The sequence below is a fragment of the Centroberyx gerrardi genome, chromosome 23, assembly GCF_048128805.1.
Source record: "Centroberyx gerrardi isolate f3 chromosome 23, fCenGer3.hap1.cur.20231027, whole genome shotgun sequence".
In the NCBI taxonomy this organism is placed as follows: domain Eukaryota; kingdom Metazoa; phylum Chordata; class Actinopteri; order Beryciformes; family Berycidae; genus Centroberyx; species Centroberyx gerrardi.
In genome coordinates, this window is record NC_136019.1 from 24,586,034 (window position 1) to 24,606,628 (window position 20,595).

Below are 20,595 nucleotides of genomic sequence, written 5' to 3' on the forward strand. Positions count from 1 at the left end.
AAAGCTCAGATTCAGACCTTCTCATAGAGTCCAACATTTTTCATTTGAAACCTTCTGGTGGCTAGCTGCACACTTTTTAATCATGGTTACATTCAGCTGTTTTTCATAGGCCTGCAGCCAACTGCTTTTATATTCTAACTTATCCTCCTGTATTTCTGCTAAACCTGCTGCAAATTAAACATGTTACACATCAAATTAAAGCTTAGGTTCTCTTCTTTGCAACAAGTATTGTCTTTCCATCCTAGCACAACCTGGCTGCTTAAAATCAAACATTTAGTGTGGTCAATATCAGACAGATTTCAGAGCTGGGTCAGAGGTCAAATCTGTTCTGTATGTTTAGCCTGGTCTTTCAGGCTAGCATGATCTGATTTACTGGAGTGATACCTCTATTTAAAGCTCAGATTCAGACCTTCTCATAGAGTCCAACATTGTTCATTTTAAACCTTCTGGTGGCTAGCTGCACACTTTTTAATCATGGTTACATTCAGCTGTTTTTCATAGGCCTGCAGCCAACTGCTTTTATATTCTAACTTATCCTCCTGTATTTCTGCTAAACCTGCTGCAAATTAAACATGTTACACATCAAATTAAAGCTTAGGTTCTCTTCTTTGCAACAATTATTGTCTTTCCATCCTAGCACAACCTGGCTGCTTTAAATCAGACATTTAGTGTGGTCAATACCAGACAGATTTCAGAGCTGGGTCAGAGGTCAAATCTGTTCTGTATGTTCAGCCTGGTCTTTCAGGCTTGCATGATCTGATTTACTGGAGTGACACCTCAATTTAAAGCTAAGATTCAGACCTTTTCATAGAGTCCAACATGGTTCATTTTAAACCTTCTGGTGGCTAGCAGCACACTGATGAATTATGGTTATATTCAGCTGTTTTTAAAAGGCCTGCAGCCAACACGTTTTATATTCTAACTTATCCTCCTGTATTTCTGCTAAACCTGCTGCAAATTAAACATGTTACAGATCAAAATAAAGCTTAGGGTCTCTTCTTTGCAACAAGTATTGTCTTTCCATCCTAGCACAACCTGGCTGCTTAAAATCAAACATTTAGTGTGGTCAATATCAGACAGATTTCAGAGCTGGGTCAGAGGTCAAATCTGTTCTGTATGTTTCGCCTGGTCTTTCAGGCTAGCATGATCTGATTTACAGGAGTAATACCTCTATTTAAAGCTCAGATTCAGACCTTCTCATAGAGTCCAACATTTTTCATTTGAAACCTTCTGGTGGCTAGCTGCACACTTTTTAATCATGGTTACATTCAGCTGTTTTTCATAGGCCTGCAGCCAACTGCTTTTATATTCTAACCTATCCTCCTGTATTTCTGCTAAACCTGCTGCAAATTAAACATGTTACACATCAAATTAAAGCTTAGGTTCTCTTCTTTCCAACAAGTATTGTCTTTCCATCCTAGCACAACCTGGCTGCTTAAAATCAAACATTTAGTGTGGTCAATATCAGACAGATTTCAGAGCTGGGTCAGAGGTCAAATCTGTTCTGTATGTTTAGCCTGGTCTTTCAGGCTAGCATGATCTGATTTACTGGAGTGATACCTCTATTTAAAGCTCAGATTCAGACCTTCTCATAGAGTCCAACATTGTTCATTTGAAACCTTCTGGTGGCTAGATGCACACTTTTTAATCATGGTTACATTCAGCTGTTTTTCATAGGCCTGCAGCCAACTGCTTTTATATTCTAACTTATCCTCCTGTATTTCTGCTAAACCTGCTGCAAATTAAACATGTTACACATCAAATTAAAGCTTAGGTTCTCTTCTTTGCAACAAGTATTGTCTTTCCATCCTAGCACAACCTGGCTGCTTAAAATCAGACATTTAGTGTGGTCAATACCAGACAGATTTCAGAGCTGGGTCAGAGGTCAAATCTGTTCTGTATGTTCAGCCTGGTCTTTCAGGCTAGCATGATCTGATTTACTGGAGTGATACCTCTATTTAAAGGTCAGATTCAGACCTTCTCATAGAGTCCAACATTGTTCATTTGAAACCCTCTGGTGGCTAGATGCACACTTTTTAATCATGGTTACATTCAGCTGTTTTTCATAGGCCTGCAGCCAACTGCTTTTATATTCTAACTTATCCTCCTGTATTTCTGCTAAACCTGCTGCAAATTAAACATGTTACACATCAAATTAAAGCTTAGATTCTCTTCTTTCCAACAAGTATTGTCTTTCCATCCTAGCACAACCTGGCTGCTTAAAATCAGACATTTAGTGTGGTCAATACCAGACAGATTTCAGAGCTGGGTCAGAGGTCAAATCTGTTCTGTATGTTTAGCCTGGTCTTTCAGGCTAGCATGATCTGATTTACTGGAGTGATACCTCTATTTAAAGCTCAGATTCAGACCTTCTCATAGAGTCCAACATTGTTCATTTGAAACCTTCTGGTGGCTAGCTGCACACTTTTTAATCATGGTTACATTCAGCTGTTTTTCATAGGCCTGCAGCCAACTGCTTTTATATTCTAACTTATCCTCCTGTATTTCTGCTAAACCTGCTGCAAATTAAATATGTTACACATCAAATTAAAGCTTAGGTTCTCTTCTTTGCAACAAGTATTGTCTTTCCATCCTAGCACAACCTGGCTGCTTAAAATCAGACATTTAGTGTGGTCAATACCAGACAGATTTCAGAGCTGGGTCAGAGGTCAAATCTGTTCTGTATGTTCAGCCTGGTCTTTCAGGCTTGCATGATCTGATTTACTGTAGTGATACCTCTATTTAAAGGTCAGATTCAGACCTTCTCATAGAGTCCAACATTGTTCATTTGAAACCTTCTGGTGGCTAGATGCACACTTTTTAATCATGGTTACATTCAGCTGTTTTTCATAGGCCTGCAGCCAACTGCTTTTATATTCTAACTTATCCTCCTGTATTTCTGCTAAACCTGCTGCAAATTAAACATGTTACACATCAAATTAAAGCTTAGGTTCTCTTCTTTCCAACAAGTATTGTCTTTCCATCCTAGCACAACCTGGCTGCTTAAAATCAAACATTTAGTGTGGTCAATATCAGACAGATTTCAGAGCTGGGTCAGAGGTCAAATCTGTTCTGTATGTTTAGCCTGGTCTTTCAGGCTAGCATGATCTGATTTACTGGAGTGATACCTCTATTTAAAGCTCAGATTCAGACCTTCTCATAGAGTCCAACATTGTTCATTTTAAACCTTCTGGTGGCTAGCTGCACACTTTTTAATCATGGTTACATTCAGCTGTTTTTCATAGGCCTGCAGCCAACTGCTTTTATATTCTAACTTATCCTCCTGTATTTCTGCTAAACCTGCTGCAAATTAAACATGTTACACATCAAATTAAAGCTTAGGTTCTCTTCTTTGCAACAAGTATTGTCTTTCCATCCTAGCACAACCTGGCTGCTTAAAATCAGACATTTAGTGTGGTCAATACCAGACAGATTTCAGAGCTGGGTCAGAGGTCAAATCTGTTCTGTATGTTCAGCCTGGTCTTTCAGGCTTGCATGATCTGATTTACTGGAGTGATACCTCTATTTAAAGGTCAGATTCAGACCTTCTCATAGAGTCCAACATTGTTCATTTGAAACCTTCTGGTGGCTAGATGCACACTTTTTAATCATGGTTACATTCAGCTGTTTTTCATAGGCCTGCAGCCAACTGCTTTTATATTCTAACTTATCCTCCTGTATTTCTGCTAAACCTGCTGCAAATTAAACATGTTACACATCAAATTAAAGCTTAGGTTCTCTTCTTTTCAACAAGTATTGTCTTTCCATCCTAGCACAACCTGGCTGCTTAAAATCAGACATTTAGTGTGGTCAATACCAGACAGATTTCAGAGCTGGGTCAGAGGTCAAATCTGTTCTGTATGTTTAGCCTGGTCTTTCAGGCTAGCATGATCTGATTTACTGGAGTGATACCTCTATTTAAAGCTCAGATTGAGACCTTCTCATAGAGTCCAACATTGTTCATTTGAAACCTTCTGGTGGCTAGCTGCACACTTTTTAATCATGGTTACATTCAGCTGTTTTTCATAGGCCTGCAGCCAACTGCTTTTATATTCTAACTTATCCTCCTGTATTTCTGCTAAACCTGCTGCAAATTAAATATGTTACACATCAAATTAAAGCTTAGGTTCTCTTCTTTGCAACAAGTATTGTCTTTCCATCCTAGCACAACCTGGCTGCTTAAAATCAGACATTTAGTGTGGTCAATACCAGACAGATTTCAGAGCTGGGTCAGAGGTCAAATCTGTTCTGTATGTTTAGCCTGGTCTTTCAGTCTAGCATGATCTGATTTACTGGAGTGATACCTCTATTTAAAGCTCAGATTCAGACCTTCTCATAGAGTCCAACATTGTTCATTTGAAACCTTCTGGTGGCTAGCTGCACACTTTTTAATCATGGTTACATTCAGCTGTTTTTCATAGGCCTGCAGCCAACTGCTTTTGTATTCTAACTTATCCTCCTGTATTTCTGCTAAACCTGCTGCAAATTAAACATGTTACACATCAAATTAAAGCTTAGGTTCTCTTCTTTCCAACAATTATTGTCTTTCCATCCTAGCACAACCTGGCTGCTTAAAATCAAACATTTAGTGTGGTCAATATCAGACAGATTTCAGAGCTGGGTCAGAGGTCAAATCTGTTCTGTATGTTTAGCCTGGTCTTTCAGGCTAGCATGATCTGATTTACTGGAGTGATACCTCTATTTAAAGCTCAGATTCAGACCTTCTCATAGAGTCCAACATTGTTCATTTGAAACCTTCTGGTGGCTAGCTGCACACTTTTTAATCATGGTTACATTCAGCTGTTTTTCATAGGCCTGCAGCCAACTGCTTTTGTATTCTAACTTATCCTCCTGTATTTCTGCTAAACCTGCTGCAAATTAAACATGTTACACATCAAATTAAAGCTTAGGTTCTCTTCTTTGCAACAAGTATTGTCTTTCCATCCTAGCACAACCTGGCTGCTTAAAATCAAACATTTAGTGTGGTCAATATCAGTGACTGTCCTTCCGGACTGATACTCACACCGGGCCATCAACGAGGTGAGCAACCCCCATGCACCCCCACCAGGCCTCTCAGTGCATGCGCCAGGTTTCCAGCTGGCTAACCCATAGGAGGCAGCAGAGGCAGGTCAGACAAAGGAACAGTGTAACCTAGAAACAGACATAGAGACACCTGTTATCACATATCAACAGTACACCAAACTTGCAGGTAATAAACCGAATTCAGCTAAATTGGAACTTAAAGTGGAAAATGTGCTCATAACATTCCTAGTTGATTCTGGTGCTGATGTTTCCGTCATACAGATGCGATTGCTTCCCAAGGCTCCCAAATTATCAAAATTACTCAAAACCATAGGTGCATCAGGCATCCCTTGTTTTGAGGCTATGTCTGAACCCCTCACCGTGATTTACAGTGATTACAGGGGAGACCATCCATTTTTGTTATCTGATTCATGTCCAGTGAACCTTCTGGACTGTGATTTGACGTATGCTTTGGGTATAAATCTTTACTATACTGAGGGAGGCATTGAAATATCATCATCTGTGTTAGGCATTTTTTCTTTGTGCACTCCAGAGAGTGATTATTATTACTCCTGGGGCCTCATAAATCATGGAGACGTAGAAGTTCTTCTCTCTACGCCCCCACACCTCACAGACATCCCAGACTTCCTTCACTGCACTTCACATTTCTCGCCCGACAGAAAAGATTACTCATATGAGTTCTGGTTGTCGGGAGGAAGTGAAAGTACCATAACAATTGACTGTGTGTTTACTGATTCTACATTCGCTGCAGCATCTATGAACCTTTCTGAAACTCAGTTGTTCTCAGTGCCAAATTCTTGTCCACACATTTCTCTGTCTAAAACACCTGACAGTAATTGGGAAGATATTGGCCCTTGGGTAAAATCAGCCAAGGCTGCCACTGACTGGCAGAATCGTCCTGATGGTACATCCTTCTCTCCCTCCCTGAAAATCACTTCCTATCCTATGACATTGACAGTAACTGTTGTGAGATCTGTCCACATGTTAGACACCACTTCCTCTTTTGCTATCATGCCACTGACATCAGAGGAGGAGGAAATGCTCTCGTCAGTACCTTGTGGGCTACTTGTCAGTTTGATTTTGGTAACATGAAAAATGCTACCCCTGTTGATGTAGAACCAAAGTCTGCTTTAAGACCACGCAAAAGACAGTACCCACTTGGTCCTGAGGCTGTTGAGGGCATTGCTCCTGTCATCCAATCATTGATAGGAAAAGGTGCCATTGTCCACATTCTCCCTGTAATTCTCCTATCCTGCCTGTGAAAAAACCCAACGGTGGCTTGAGGCCAGTTCAAGATCTTAGGGCCATTAATAATGCTGTCCAACATCCAGCTCCAACCGTCCCTAATGTGGTAACACTCATGTCTCAAGTTCCATCTGATTCCTGTTGGTTTACTGTTGTTGATTTGGCAAATGCATTTTTCAGTATTCCTGTGTACCCTGACTCCTTTTTGGGATTCACAGGCTACTACTGCCCGTGGATTCGTGATTATGCAGAGATTCCCAAGAACTGTATGACATCACACACGGTGGTAAACATTTGGCCATGACTGACCTTTTGACTTAGACTACTGATGCAGAAAAAGCTTTTACCGACCTCAAACTCACTCTCTCGAGCCCCCCATGTCTGGGTCTTCCTGACCACAACAAACCTTTTAATCTCTTTGTTTCAGAACGTGATGGTTTCATGTCCGCTGTTCTCGTTCAGCCTCATAGTGACAAACAACGCCCAATTGGTTACTATTCTAAACATCTCTCTACAACCGAGAGAGCTATGGTAGCTGGTTTAAGAGCTGTAGCAGCCGTCACTGAAGCTGTTCTAGCCACTGCTGATAATAATAATAATAATGATAATAAACTTTATTTATATAGCACTTTTCAAAAAACAGAGTTTACAAAGTGCTTTACAGAGAAAATAGAAACAGACAGAAACACAGAAGTACAATAAGTTAAAAGCCAAACCATAAAAATGTGTCTTGAGATGTGATTTAAAAGTAGTAACGGATTCAGACAATCTTACAATGGGAGGCAGACTGTTCCACAGTCTAGGTGCCATTGCTGCAAAAGCTTTATCACCTTTTGACTTCAGTCTGCATGTTGGAACAGCCAAGAGACCTTGGTTGGAAGACCTAAGGGACCTTGTGGTCTGGTATGGATGAAGCAACTCAATGATATACTCAGGTGCCTGGTCATGCAAGGCCTTATATGTAATTAGAAGAATTTTAAACTTAATTCTGAACTCTATTGGAAGCCAGTGTAAAGAGGCTAAGACAGGTGTAATGTGTGACGTACGCTTAGTTTTGGTCAACAATCTTGCTGCAGAGTTTTGAACTAGTTGGAGCCGTCCCAAGGCAGACTGATTCAGGCAGGTAAACAATGTATTGCAATAGTCTAAACGTGATGTCACAAAGGCATTAATAACCCGTTCAGTGTTGTGAAAAGAGAGAAAAGTACTGATTTTGGCAATGTTCCTTAATTGAAAAAAGCATGACTGTACCAGTTTCTTGACATGATGTTCAAAATTTAAGTTGGGGTCGAAGATGACCCCTAGATTTTTTGACACAGGCTTAACATTGCTTGTAAAAGAGCCTAGGTACTGCTGAATTTGTTTAGAAAAGCATTCAGGACCAATAATAAGAACTTCAGTTTTATCTGAATTTAGCTGGAGAAAATTGTGAGCCATCCAATCCTTGATATCAGCCAAACAATCACGTAAAATGGTCAGCCTACTGAAATCATTGGGATTAATTAACAGATACAATTGCGTGTCATCCGCGTAAAAGTGAAAAGCAATGTCATGCTGGCGGATAATTTGTCCCAAAGGTATCATATAAATGGAAAACAATATTGGCCCAAGAATTGAGCCCTGAGGCACCCCACATGTCATTTGGGGGGGTCAAGGCTGGGTTTTTTTAGCAGAGGCTGAATGCTGGCGTGTTTAAAATAATCAGGAACATGGCCAAAAGAGAGTGAGCTATTTATAATATTGAGCAAACAAGGACCAACAGTTCCAATAATGTCCTTGAGGAATCTAGTGGGTAAAATATCAACAGGGCTTGATGAAGGTTTCATGTGTGATACAGTGTCCATGAGATCTTGCAGAGAAATTGGCATAAAATTACTCAATAAGACTGGGCAAGTTTGATGGCGATCGACAATTAAACTGGGTGGTGTAATTGATGATCTAATGTCCTCAATCTTGTTGACAAAATAAGATAGAAACTTCTCACAGTCCTCAGAGGACGAGGCAGAGACAACAGCAGGAGCAGGATTCACAAGGCTGTCAATTTTGTTAAATAAAAACCTGGGATTGTGCTGATTTGCAGAAATTAACTCAGAATTTTGGCAATTCTGGCAGCTTTAATATTTTGATTATAGGAAGACAGAAGGTCTTTCATCAGTAAATAGTGAACATGGAGTTTGGAGGACTTCCATCTTCGCTCTGCCCTTCTACATTACCTTTTTTGGCTGCGAATGACATCACTTATCCAGGGAGTTAAACTGACTGGTTTTAGCCTAGTTTTAAGAGGGGCAACAGCATTTAGAGTTGATACACACATGTTGTTAAAACAGTTTACCATATCGTTTGGATGGCAGAACTGAGCCATACATTCAGTTAAGCTTGTGAATATAGATGTAAATTTAGCAGCAGACTGGTCATTTAGAAAGCGAGAGCATACAAGATGTGTGCGTTTTGTGTCAGCAGTATGGAAAATAGAATCAAAAATTATACATTTATGGTCAGAGACAAAAACATCCTCAATAATAATGGTGTTCACATTGTAGCTTTGAAGACAAGTCTTTACTGTGGGGGCCGGCTGAGTGCTGAGGTACTGGTGGTTAACACCACCAGTCCTATGTGGAGGCTTTGGAAACCTTGCAGTTATTATACTCTGGATAGAGAAACTGGTGAGGAGATGTTCAGTAGATGAGATATCTGAAATGACATTATGAGTCACACTAGAATGGGATGAAGGGAATTGTCAGTCCTGTAGACATTTTTCGATATTGGAGGACAACACTTGGGCACCAGGTGGGCTAGGGTGCAGACCATCTGGTTTATAGAATGTGTCTCGTAGCCAAAACAGGTCAAAGTTTTCAACATAAGCTACATTGTTTGTAAAACAGAAGTCTCTTAGCCAGCAGTCCAGGGAAAACAAGCGGCTAAAAACCTCACTTCCACCGCGTTTGTGAAGGGGTAGAAGACCAGATAAGACCACATTTAAGTTGCGGGCTTTGATATCATTTACAACTGAAACAAATTGTTTCTTCAAACACTCAGAATACTTGCGACAAGAAACATCGTTGGTGCCTGCATGAACAACAACAGTACTCACATGAGGATATCTCTTAAGCAGAGATGGCAGCTGAAAGTTGATATCGGCAAGTCGAGCCCCTGGGAAACACTCCACGACAGCTTTCCGCACCTTAACATGCCGCACGATTGAGTCACCGACTAGAAGAGTAGTGTGGTGAGTGTAAGGGCCGCCCGCAGCACGGCGATCCTGGGTGGCAGAGCCAGCGTCAGATGTCTCGATCGCGGTAGTAGATGTCGTCTCGGAGGGGGAGATCAGGTGCCCAGAAGCAGTGATGTGACCAGCCATAGATGTTGATCCCCCTGGGAGGTCCTCTGTGCTTTCCAAGGGGAGGAATCGGTTTGAAAGGTTGAGCGGTGGAGATGCTACCACAGATGAGGAGGGCTTGCTCTTGGTTTTCCTCTTCCTGCCCTTAATCACAACCTCTGCCCAGGTAGAATGAGGGAGAGGGGTGGAACAAGACGCACGGGCCTCTTTGAGCCCTTGTTGCAGCCGTGAGACAGACACATCCTTCCGCCGCTCAATAGGAGTCCCATCCCATAGAACAGTAGGATCCAAGACTGCTGCGCCATCGCCAGACAGGAGCTTCTTTACGGCGTCCAGTTCCCTCTGGAGAGTCGCTACTTGGCCGGCCAGTGCTCTGCACTCCCGGCAGGGGAGAGGTGGGTCAACAAACACTTCCCGTCGCACTGCTGGGGACCGGGATATCTCTCTCCAACCGGCATCTTGCTGTAGTACTGACGCTTCCAGCGCCCCGCAAGCCATTTATATAACGTCCAGTTCTGAGTCAAAAGGCAATACCAACACTGTCTCTCAAGTGCACTGCACGACAGTGTGCGACTTAATCGCGCTCCGTAGTCCGATTGGAATGATAGCGCTGGTTGGGCTTTCCAACTCAGAGCAGCCGGCTAGCCTAGCCACCAGGCTAAAAACAAGCCTAGCTAGTCTGGCAACAGCCGCGGATCAATCAGGATCCGGGATCAGAAAGGCATTAATTAGCACGTTAACGCCAGGCAGTGTCCAAGAACAAATAGACTGGCGAGATCAGGTAAGATGGGATTTAAAATGTAGCATTCAAAATTCAACAGGCAAGTGCCGTCTGATATTGTTGCTATGTGTCCTATCACTGTTCATGTTCCTCATGCCGTTCATTCTCTCATTCTCCAGGCTAAAACGACTCATCTCACTCCTGCTAAGATGTTACACTGGCAGAATGTGCTGTTGACCAGTCATGACTTGTCACTCTTAAATGCTGCACTGTTCTTCACCCCTCAACTCTCCTCCCAACAGCTGAGGAAGGAGAACTTCACTCCTGTTTGGAGGTTGTGGAAACCACGTCAAAACCACGTGACGATCTGTTTGACACACCCCTTCCTAACCCTGACTTTGTGTTCTTTGTAGATAGATCGGTGCAAAGACACCCGGTTGACCACTCACCCTGTGCCTCCTACGCTGTATGCTCCGCACATGACGTAGTTGAGAGTGCCAGACTTCCTGGCCATCTCTCTGCACAGGCTGCTGAATTATTTACTCTAACCCATGCTTTTATTCTAGGTAGTGGAAAGAACATCACTGTTTATACTGACTCTCAGTATGCTTTTAATGTGTGCCACAATTTTCATGCTTCATGGAAAAAAAAATTCTCACTTCCACAGGGAAACCCATAGCACACAACCCCCTCATTCTCAATCTCCTTTCTGCACTTCTTCTTCCTACTACTGTTGCTGTTTGCAAATGTCAGGCTCACACAGGTCACACTGACCCTGTCTCACAGGGGAATGCTGTTGCGGGTGCAGCAGCTAAAGCAGCTGCCCTCTCTCCTGTCTCCCCAATTTTGCAGATGCCTCTTTCTTCCCAGGATGCTGTCTTTTCCCTTGATGATGATCTTCATCTTCCCCTTCCTGGCTAAGTTGACTCATGGCCTTGACCATATGTCAAAAGGGGGGATGCTAAGTATTGTAAATAGACTGTGGTATGCACCAGGTTTTTCAACGTTTGCTGACAATTTTTGTAAAAAGTGTGTTATTTGTGCTACTAACAATGTTGGCAGAGGCACGAACATGCCCCTGTCTGCACACTGAAGGCCAGAGGGCCCCTTTGAACATTTGATGATGGACTTTATTGAACTCACTCCATGCAATGGCTACAAATATTGCCTAGTGATTGTAGATATGTTTTCAAAATGGGTTGAGCGTTTTCCTTGCAGGCATGCCACTGCTGTCTCAGTAGCAAAAGGAAGAGAAGTGATTCCACGATGGGGACTTCCATCCAAATTGACTAGTGACAATGGCTCTCATTTTGTAAATAGTGTGATCCAGAGCCTCTCGGAAAGTCTACAGATAAATCTGAACCTACCACCCAGCCAGTGGAGGTGCAGTTGAAAGAGCAAATCAGACTCTAAAAACAAAGCTCACAAAGCTGATGGCTGAAACACAGTTGTCATGGTTTGAGGTCTTACCCCTGGCACTAATGTTCATGAGAGGCCGCCCACACAAAACAACTGGACTCTCTCCCCATGAGATACTCACGGGGCACCCCATGCGCATGACTAACACCTCCTTTCCCCAAAACAGGTTGACCCTGACTGGCCTGGATGATGGCATGTTGCAGTACTGTTACTTAGTACAGCACTTAACAATGTTCTAAAGCTCATCTTTCCTAGGGTAAAAGCTGCCCTCCCTGAGCCTACCTCTGCACAACTCCACAGCATCCAACCAGGGGACTGGGTGGTGGTAAAAGACCTGAGGAAGAAGCGCTGGCACCAACCCCGTTGAACAGGACCATTCCAGGTGCTGCTGACCACTCCAACCACAATCAGAGTGGCTGAAAGAGACACCTGGATACACGCCTCCCAGTGTAAGCCATTCCCCAGAGATGCAGCGACCACTGCCATGATGCCGGCATAAACCCAACCTCTGGGGTTTCAAGGAGGAATCCTGCTGCAGACTCGTAGTGGCAACCTTCATCGTGTGAGTTGTCACCACTCTCCTCATCGCTCAACCATGGAACACAGTCTGACGGCGGGACTTAAAAAATAGCCAATCCACAGATGAATGTGCCCAGCCAATGGCACCAATACAGACCTGGAGTGGTCCAGAAGAAGCTGACTGCCCTGAACGAGACAAGAAAGGAACTGCATCCACACTCTCACTCACTCACACTCACCCGGCCTAACGTTTTCACTTTAAGGGCCAACCCATCTGTTTGCCTGCCTGAGGTTTTAACCACGATTCACTATTTTTTTTTTTTTTTTTAATGCCACAGGCTCAATTTCTAGTCAAGAGCATGTGTTCAGTTGTATTGCGCTCGCATGCAATTCACGTCATATCCCAAAAATACTAGTTATTCCAAACCCCTTGCATAACCTCACACACCTATGAATTTACCCACTTACCCGTGTGTTTGCAACAATGGCACCAGCCAACATGTAGGTCGCGCAAATTAGCAGGTTGTCCCGGACCGAGACGAGGTCCCCCCATACCACTACCCCCCATACAGAGACTGCACCCATCTCCACATCCACAGGCTCTCTGGTTCGTGTCCCTTTCAGGAAAAAATCGACTTTCATTCCACCAAAAAACAGAAATGCTTCTTTGGACACTTACTGTCGCCTGGTTGAAAATGATGTTGCAAGTCTATTAAAGAATAAAAGGCAATACAAGGTGTACAATAATTTGTCAAAAGCAGAGAGAGATGCCTTACTTGAGTTGGGAAATGACGATTCAGTGGTGGTGCGCCCTGCTGATAAAGGAGGTGCGGTGGTACTCCAGAGGGCAGCAGATTATGAATTAGAAATTAGGAGACAATTGGGTGATTCCTCCTTCTATGAAAGACTGCCTGCAGATCCCACCCAGAGGTTTAAAACCCAGGTTCACTCTAGGCTTCTGTTTCATCATGATAATACAGAGTTTGGTAAAAGTGAATATGAATTCCTCAAGGTGGACCACCCGATAACTCCTGTTATTTACACTCTGCCTAAAGTGCGTAAGGGGCTTAACACTCCTCTTAAGGGAAGACCTATTGTGAGTGGTATTGGCAGTCTCACTGAGAACATCTCCTCCTATGTGGACCACTTTATAAAACCATATGTCAGAACTCTACCTTCTTATGTTAGAGACTCTATGGATTTTATTGGGTCATTGAAAACCTTTGTTAATGTATCCGATGATGCGCTGCTTGCCACTTTTGATGTCCAGAGTCTGTATACTACTATTCCTCACGAGGGTGGTTTAGAATCTCTTCAGCATTTTTTGAGTCAGCGCCCAGATACTTCTAAGCCCAACACTGAATGTCTGTTGGATCTAGCTAGCCTTGTCCTTACTAACAACTTTTTTCGTTTTCAAAACAAATTTTTTGTACAATCCAAGGGCACTGCTATGGGTAGTAAAATGGCACCTAACTATGCCTGTCTATACATGGGTGTGTTTGAAAACAACTTTATTCTGAACCCAGTAAACCCTTTCTTCTCTAACATTTTAATGTACAAGAGATTCATTGACGATATATTCATTATAGCAGACTCCACGACTGAGGAACTTAATGATTTTCTGATATATATGAATTCATCTTCTGAACATTTACGATGGAGTGTGAGAAACAATGTATACATTTCCTTGATGTTAAAGTATACAAAAGGGAAGGTAAACTACACACGGACTTATATCGTAAACCTACGGACAGAAACACAATACTACGGGGGGACAGTTTCCACCCCAAGCCACTCATCAAGAGCCTTCCTATCAGTCAGTTCAACCGTGTTCACAGAATATGCAGTGATGATGATTCCTATAAGAGACAGGCTGCCGACCTCACCAACAGATTCCTCAGGAGAGGATACAAAAGTGAATGGATCGACGTGGCGAGTGACCGCTTCAGCGATGTGTCCCAGCCGGAGTGCCTTCAAACACATGGTGGGCGTAAGAAATTCATCAATGCCCCCCTGTGCATCACCAAATACTCCCCACTGGGCTATGAGCTTCGCAACATCATCCAAAAACACTGGCATATCATCGGGACAGATCCTAAACTCAAACAGGTTTTCACAGAACCCCCTAAGGTTGTTTTCAAACGATCTACTAATTTCCGGGACATTCTTGTAAAATCTGACATGCCTTCTCCTCAAGTACCATCGTACATACCCCCTCTGCCTGCTGGTAACTACAGATGTGGCAACTGCGCCTAATGCGCTTTTACGCACAGATGCAAGTCCTTCAGCCACCCCCACTCCGGCCGCAGTATCCCTATACGCGGGACTATCACCTGCAGCACCACCCACATCATCTACCTCATCCACTGTCCGTGCGGGTTAGCGTATGTGGGAAAAACCTCCACAGCTCTACAGACTCGCATCAGTGAGCACCGTAGCAACATCAGGACTGGAGATGAACGCGGTCCTGTTGCACTCCACTTCAAACAGGCCGGCCATAATATCAGCACTCTCAGATATATTGGCATTGAGAAGGTCAACAAATCCCCCAGGGGAGGGGATCTGGAGAAAAAACTTCTCCAACGTGAGGGTTTTTGGATCCACTCACTTAATACCATGTCTCTCTGGTTTAAATGAGGAATTTGATTTAAGCCCTATTTATAATTGCCTCCATATAGGTGGCTCCCCCTGGTGCCCATTTTCATTATTTGTTCATTTATTCCCCCATGTTGATTACTGTTTACTTTACATTGTATTACTAGGCCATTTGATTATTGTATGGCACATATGCCTTTCTGAGAGCCTACTATCCTGATATGTGTATTATATATACCCAGTATCAACATTATCTGTACATACACACTGTATATATATACTGAACAAAAATATAAACGCAACACTTTTGGTTTTGCTCCCATTTTTCATGAGTTGAAATAAAAGATCTAAGACTTTTTCTATGCACACAAAAGGCTTATTTCTCTCAAATTTTGTTCACAAATTTGTTTAAATCCGTGTTAGTGAGCACTTCTCCTTTGCCAAGATAATCCATCCACCTGACAGGTGTGGCATATCAAGATGCTGATTAAACAGCATGATTATTGCACAGGTGTGCCTTGGGCTGGTCACAATAAAAGGCCACTCTAAAATGTGCAGTTTTATCACACAACACAATGCCACAGATGTCGCAAGTTTTGAGGGAGCGTGCAATTGGCATGCTGACTGCAGGAATGTCCATCAGAGCTGTTGCCCGTGAATTGAAGGTTCATTTCACTACCATAAGCCATCTCCAATTCAATTTTCAATTTTATTTGTATAGCACCATCTCATACAGAAGCAGTTCAAAGTGCTTTACATAAAAACAGAATAAAACAGCAGAAATGTGCAAATAAACAGAAACATCCATGCATACATACACATAAAAACACATATAGCCTACATACACACATGCAAACAAACATAATGTACAAATACAGTGTGTTCATTTAAGAAAATGCTCGAGTGAAAAGGAAGGTCTTTGGTTTGGTTTTGAAAGAACACAGTGTTGGAGCAAGTCTAAGATCAGTAGGCAAACTGTTCCATTCTCTGGGCGCATAAATACTGAATGCCATCTCACCAGACTTTGAAAGTGCTCTAGGCACATGGAGGAGATTTCCTCCTTGTGACCGAAGAGATCTGCTGGGGTTATAAACTGACAGCATGTCTGAGATGTACTGTGGAGGCAGACCAGCAAGTGCTTTGTAAACCAACAGAAGGATTTTGAATTTTATTCTGAAAACAACAGCCAGTGAAGGTTCCGGAGGACTGGAGTTATATGGTCTGATCTTTTTGTCCTGGTAAGAACTCGTGCGGCTGAGTTCTGGATAAGTTGTAATCTATGGATTGTTTTGTTTGAAAGACCGATAAACAGAGAATTGCAATAATCCAGCCTGCTCATGACAAATGCATGCATGAGTTTCTCTGAGTCAGATTGGGAAAGAAAGCCTCTGATTCTGGAAATGTTTCTGAGTTGGAAAAAGGCAACCTTGGTGATGCTGTTGATGTGATCCTTAAAGCTGAGTTCGCCATCCATGGTAACTCCTAGGTTTTTAATCTGGTCACTTGTTTTTAGTGATCTGGACTCCTGGGGCCTCATTTATAAACTTCGCGTATGCACAAAAGAAGGCGTACGCCACTTTCTAAGCAAACTTTGGGATTTATAAAAATTCAAACTTGACGGGAGAATGTGCGCACCGCCACGGAAACTTTGACCCATGCGTGCGCACATTTTGGAGACAGTGGGAAACGGCGACTGACATAGCAAAGCAGTAAAATAAAGCAAAAAGTGGCATTGTACACTCAGTTAACTTCCAGGCCGACTCCACATCAACTTAGAAACCCCTCTAACAATAATATTCCTTGTCGGAAGAACGTCTAGGCTACAACTAAATAGTGTCTTTGTTGCTTTCGTTTGAAAGCCGATCATTTGTCCAAAAAGCATCTACATGTCATTATAGGCTGACATGGTGTGAATTAGTCTCAAGTAAGTGCATTACAGTCTTTTAGCAGAGACCCAGTTTGTCACAATTAAATCTGACAAATTCAAGGTGTTAGGCAATTGGACTGGATGTCTCAAGGTAATAAATAATTATGCGTTATGACGCACGGGGCGCATTGGAGACGCCGGTGCCAGGCGCAGCGTCCTCTACAGCCAGCTGTTCACCCCGGTCGCACACTGTCTGATCCCCGAGTCAGAACACGAGAATACAGAACTTGTCTATGCGTTTTTTATTCAAATCAAATGAATGTGAAATGCTGAGTGCGTGGTTACGTTCACTCTTTCCAAAAACAAAAGGCACATTTACGATACCTGGGTATCGTAGCAGCATCTCATCTTCCTCTCTAACGTTAAGTCAGTGTCACGCTGTTTTTCTGGCACAATGCCACTAAATAGGGTTTCCCCCGTCATCGAGGTGTAACGTTCAAGAGGAGAGAGCTCCGGTATCTCCTCGCCCAGCCGGTGGTGCTGACACAACAGTCCAATGTGCTTCTTGGCGTCAACCTTTATATCGGACAATTTCTTTTTTATTTTTATAAAGGGTTCTCCTCTCTGAGCTGCAGCATTAAATACTGCTGTGACATGTTGCCACTCAACAAACTGTTTCTGGTTGGTGACGCCCGAACTGAGGCCACCGGGGACACAGAGAATGGAATGACAAGTACATTTACATACACATCAGTATTCATTCAGGGTTAAGGGGTGGAGTATGAGGCTCGCGCACGTGCGCAACATTTCGAGTTGATTGTGATTTATAAAGGGAAACCTGCGTAGGACGTGCGTGCGCACTGTGTTATAAATCAGAATATTTTTGTGCGTAAGCACTTTCTGTGTTTCGTCCGTACGTAATCTTTTGACGTGAATTCTACGCACAGTTTTATAAATGAGGCCCCAGGTACTCGCAGACTAACTGTCTCTGGGCTTTAGGACCCACAACCAAAATCTCAGTTTTCTCCCTGTTCAGCTGAAGGAAGTTTGCTGCCATCCAGTGGTTGATTTCTTCCAAGCAGCTGACTAGGGAGTGTATGGGTTGGAAGTCATCAGTGGATAGTGAGATGAGAAGCTGCGTGTCATCGGCATAATTATGGTAGCTGATGTTATGTTTGCTGATAATGTGACCAAGGGGAAGCATATATAGGTTGAATAAGAGAGGACCCAGGATGGAGCCCTGCGGGACCCCACACAGTAATTCGTGTCTGCTGGAGTGGAAGTCCCCAAGTGTGACTATGAAATGGCGATTTTGCAGGTAGGACTCAAACCACTGAAGGACCGTGCCAGACAGACCCACCCAGTTTCTTAGCCTTTCCAGCAGGATCCAATGTCGTTTCCGAGAATTTGGCAGTACATCCAACCGGCCTCACAACCGCAGACCACGTGTAACCACGCCAGCCCAGGACCTCCACATCCGGCTTCTTCACCTGCAAGATCATCTGAGACCAGCCACCCGGACAGCCGATGCAACAATTGATTTCCTAAACCAAAGAATTTCTGCACAAACTGTCAGAAACTGTCTCAGGGAAGCTCATCTGCGTGCTCGTCGTCCTCACCAGGGTCTTGACCTGACTGCAGTTCGTCGTTGTAACCGACTTAAGTGGGCAAATGCTCACCTTCGATGGCGTCTGGCACTTTGGAGAAGTGTTCTCTTCACAGATGAATCCCGGTTTTCACTGTACCGGGCAGATGGCAGACAGCGTGTATGGCGTCGGTTTGCTGATGTCAATGTTGTGAACAGAGTGCCCCATGGTGGCGGTGGGGTTATGGTATGGGCAGGCATAAGCTACAGACAACGAACACAGGTGCATTTTATTGATGGCAATTTGAATGCACAGAGATACCGTGACGAGATCCTGAGGCCCATTGTTGTTCCATTCATCCCCCGCTATCACCTCATGTTGCAGCATGATAATGCACGGCCCCGTGTTGCAAGGATCTGTACGCAATTCCTGGAAGCTGAAAACATCCCAGTTCTTGCATGGCCTGCATACTCACCAGACATGTCACCCATTGAGCATGTTTGGGATGCTCTGGATCGGCGTGTACGACAGCGTGTTCCAATTCCTGCTAATATCCAGCAACTTCACACAGCCATTTCTCACACTGGGTGAGAAATGGGGTATTGGTCTATTCCCCTTTTCTTGCAGATCACATAGATAACATCACATACTCCATGTCCAGTTTTGCAAATGAAACCATTAAGGATTTCTGTCTTTTGGCTGCTAATGATAAGTCCCATAGACTAACTCTTCTGAAACATGAAATGGCCCTTGACTTCCTGTTAGCCAAAACAGGTGGTTTATGCGTTACTCTAAATCTTACCGGCAACGCATGCGTTACCCTGATCCCTGACAATTCTGACAACATCACTAGTGTCCTTACTGCTTTGGAAAATATTAGAGATGCATTCGGTCCTTCTGATTCAGCAGGTTTCAGTTTTAATAAGTGGTTAGAGTGGAGAGTGGAGATGAAGTATTTGATAATATGACTCTGGTTCATTTGCATTTTACCTCAGACAAGACAGGACACTGCATTCAAGCCTGAATTTCACCTAGATTTGCTAGAAAAATAAACAACAGTTCGCTTTTTCGCCACTAGGGCCCAACCATCTTCCAACAAGCTAGCTGGTGACATCACGGGAATAGTTCGTCTCATCTGCTCAACTTGGTAATGCTACGTTTAACATTCCTTTAAATAGAATAACCACGGGAAATGTCTGTGCTGGGCCAAAGCTGTGCCCCTAAATATTTCATTAATATTTCAATTAACACAAAAAAATTATGCATCATATGATCAGGATTATCACACAATATATGAGACAGTACTGTATAATCATACAATTAAATCAGTAAAGTCTACGTTGTAACAATAATTATATGTATAAGCTAATATATTGAAATAAAAAATGAATAAAAATAAAATATTTTCACAACTAACATGACATAGCGCAGGGTCAATCAAGATCTCTCTCTCTCTCTGTGATACAGCGTTCCCCTATCAGATAATCCAAACTGACCTCTTGGCAGCACATACTTTCAACATAGGTTGGCATCGGGCTACAAGCCCCACACTGGCATCACCTATTATTTCCAATGCGCCGTTTTCAAGACAGTCCTGTCTCCGTCCTGTCAGTCCTGTCTCAGTCCTGTCTCCGTCTTTCTCCTCCTCCATACAGCTGGTCATATCACTGCAATTTTTCTAACAGGCTCAAAGCATACGCTATTGGATTTTCTGACTTGGTTTGTGGGTCTTTTTGATTCATCAAAACTTTCAAAATCCTTAGTACTATAGTGAGGCAGCAGGGGGCACTGTCTCCCTGCAATGGGCAGATTAATCAGAGAGGAGAGGTTGGTTGCCTACTTTAGCTAGTGAGGGCTGGGGCTTAGGAGTGTACCGGCTGCCGCTCTCCAGCTTGGTTTCCAGCAGCGGCATGTCGCTGTATGCTGATGTCTTGGGGTCCTCTGGTCCTGTAATCCTGTGGTCCTGTAATCCTGTCCTGTGCCGCCCGACGAAGCCGTGATTCCCCGAGGAGTCGGATGGCGCCACAAACTCAGACCCTGGGGGAGGGTCTCGCCAATCGGGCGAGTTGAGTACTTCGTACATGTTCTATATTTGTTGTTTGTATGGTCCTGCCTCTGTTTTACTGTTATTTGAGATTAGTTTTAGCCTTGCATGGGGAGCCTGTAGGGGAAAAGCTGCAGGGGGGAGTCAGCTATTGCTCCTGGGGTGGAGGGTGTGCGGTTTCTTCCTATTTAGCTCACAGGCTTTAATTAAGCTTACAGT